The sequence below is a fragment of the Brachycentrus maculatus genome, unplaced genomic scaffold, assembly GCF_059751285.1.
Source record: "Brachycentrus maculatus isolate JH-2025_06_01 unplaced genomic scaffold, ASM5975128v1 h1tg000413l, whole genome shotgun sequence".
NCBI classification, from domain to species: Eukaryota; Metazoa; Arthropoda; class Insecta; order Trichoptera; family Brachycentridae; genus Brachycentrus; species Brachycentrus maculatus.
Genome location: NW_028281162.1, coordinates 133,789 through 137,166, shown reverse-complemented (window position 1 = coordinate 137,166; position 3,378 = coordinate 133,789).

Sequence of the window (3,378 nt, the reverse complement as noted above, 5' to 3'; positions counted from 1 at the left end):
TCATTACCTTTTAATAATTCTTTTCTTTTCAAAATCACATTTATTTCGAAAAAAATACCTATTTTTCACAACAAAGACAGTGTTTTAAAAAATTTAGTCAAATGATGCCTGGGTTTTAAAAAACTTGCTGTTTAACGAATACTAGGCCTTAAATGCACGTGTCAACCAGTGCAATGTAATGGTTAATTTTTATATTATCTGATCATAAGATTATACTTATATGATGAATTGAATTTTAAAAATCTATGTTTATTTGCTGAATTAAATTTTTACACCCTCCGGCGCTGTTTAACTTTGGATTGCACCTTTTAAAGTCGAGCGTCCCAGAGTCGGAATTGGTAATTTGCAATTATATGCTAATGCTTTTAAAGGCAAATTTTAGTGTTACAGTCACTACCTACTTATTGAGAGGTCATTTCGTATTATGCTAAGCGTTCCCATGCTAAATCTAAAAGCTGCTAAACATGCCATCGCAAACACGGATAATCGAAAAAAAAAAACTTTAATATTAAAACCTCTTAACCAGTGGTGGGATTCAGCCGGTTCGCACCGGTTCGCTAGAACCGGTGCCTAAAAATTTTAGAGTTCGCCGAACCGGTCCTTTACCTTTGTTGTCACATAATATTTCGATTGAGATCATGTATTGGTAACTTTTCATCGACTTTTAAATCGATACCTACTATTATAATTGAGTATTCTTAGTTGTTATGTGAATTTTCCGTTTATGAGCAGAATAAAAAACAAATAAATGAATAAATGTAAAAAATATTTTTTTATCGGTGGGAGGGGTGGAGGTAGTACCTAAAGGGCGAACCGGTTCTTGAAATTTTTGAATCCCATCACTGCACTTAAATAATTAGTAAAGGCTAGTTAAAAATAGTAATTTTGAGATTTTGTTATTTTCATTTATATAGTTAACTTAAAATGACATTTTTTTGCCAAAACATGGATCAAATTAATACAATTCTGTGGCTATTTAGATAATGAATATCTCGGTAAAGAAAAGAGATACAGCAAAAATTGTACATGATAGAGGCTAGTTATAAGTTTGGTTTGAGCCATGTTACGCCAAACAGCCGCAACTGAGTTACGGCTAGTTACCTTTACACATTAGTTAAGCAAGTGGTTTTTCGACGAATTATTTTGAAACTTTCATATATCATATTTTTTATTGTTATATCTGATCTGAATCCGGTAATAATAAGGCGTTGTATTGGATTGGAATGACGTTATCTTGATTGCACATGTAGTCAAAATTTTCGGTGTTTTACATTGGATAGTCAGCTTAGGAACAAATAATGTTATAAATTGTAAATGTGAACACTTGTTTCTTACCACTTGAGTTATATTTGATTTATTTTAACGACTAGTTTCGGAAGCTACAGATGCTTCCATCTACGGGTCTGAATATAAACTATATAGAGCCGTAGATTAAAGCATCTGCAGCTTCCGAAACTGGTCGTTAAAATTAATATAACTCCCGTGGTAAAAAAAACTAGTGGTCTCATTTCCAATTTAATGTAATAAAACAATGTGAATGCCGAAACTATATCATTATAAATAAGATAATATTAAAATGATATGTTTTTTACCCAGCAGGGAATTGAACTTGGGCCCTCGTATGCGGTGCCATTATAACAATAGTTATCACGACACTATTTTGTAATAAAAAAGTGTGCTATGAAGACCCGTAGTCGCACAGGAGAATGTGACCAACTAACAAAACGTAAAATGTTTATTTTTGACATCTCATCAAAGATGAAGAAGAATATGGAAGTCTGGGCATTTACGGGGCTTACGACCGTCATAGGCTGGTTTAAGTGATCACTTTACACACGTGTAACATTCACCAATTCCACCCATTATTGACAACCACACTACTCAAATTCTTGGAAGTTCTATATATATGAACCAATTTAGAAACCTTGTTCTTGAATCACTAGAACTTCGCTAGAGACATCTATTGGTGAGATTATTTGGTAAAATGTTTATTTAAGTCACTTTTGCTTGGCAAGAAAATAAATATCCACGCAGTTGGTCATTTTTAACAAGTCAATTTATTATATTTTTACGTTAAAAACCCTTAGGGATTTTTTTCATGGCAATATTAAGCTAGTAAGTTATCAAATAGTCAATGACCCCGTATTTGTAAAAAAAATGTACTTGGTCACTTTCTCCTGTATGACTACGATATATAAATTGATGTTTCATAATTCTCTTTCAAATGTTATTAAGAAAAGATCATTGAAAGATTTAAGTATTTAAAGATAAACTTCTGATCCATTTTTATTAAATAATAAAATGTTTCTTTTTTAAATTAAGCAGAGCTTTGCCAATAATTTGATTACCAATAATAATAAAAGTTTGTTTAGTAAACTCGGCTCGAGTTCTTATTATGTTGCGAGACATGAATCGCGCTTATGGATACCGTTTTATTTATACATTATACTTACGTTTCATCAGAAACATCAAAGAGTTGGTATAGACCATATTTCACAGTCGACTTCATTAGCCGTTTTAGTGCCATACATTTTCGATAGAACTATCTAGAAGCGCGATCGCGCTCTTCGGCACTAAAACGGTCGGCTTCAAAGAAATGTAATAAAATTATTTATTTTAAAGCAGATTCCAAGTATTTACTCAAACGCTCGTATCCCTACATTATAGCTGCTCTCCTAATGGCTAATTATTTTTTTATACATTATATATTTCTTTTGTGGGAATCGAATAGATAACGAGAGAACGACTAAGAAAATATTTTTGACAAATGTGAACGGGAGAACAGAACAAGGATGGCCAAGACTTGCGAAGCCAGATCAATCAGGACCTAAAATCTGGTGGTGTCTACGTAATCGGAGGGCATGTATGACTAGATGTATGGACGCGAAGGAAGCTGAGAGCTTATGTCAGGATAAAAGAGTGCGGCGTTCCATCTTCTCTGCTTACCCCTAATGGAAACGGCGTGATGGTAGTAGTATTTATTTTGTATGTAGGTGGATCCATTTCATCTACATATATATTTTTTCTCTCATGACAAATTTATATTTTTATCCTTATCTACACCCAGTGGTGCATAGGGCACTGCATCGTATGGAAGCCGTGTTGTCTTGATCGTTAAAAAGATGAAGTAAGGATATCAGCCTATTGCTCCAGGTACCAGTCCAGGGTAATATTGAATAAATATTGTATTTCAAAACGATAACCCTGTGGCCAAACATGCCGGCCACTACACTCCGGAGGCGGACATATTTATATTTCCAAAAATTAGAGTAGTGTGGTTGTCAATCATGAGTTGAGTGGTAAATGTTACACGTGTATAGTGATCATTTAACCAGCCTATGACAGGTTATAAGTACTGTAAATACCCAGACTTGCATG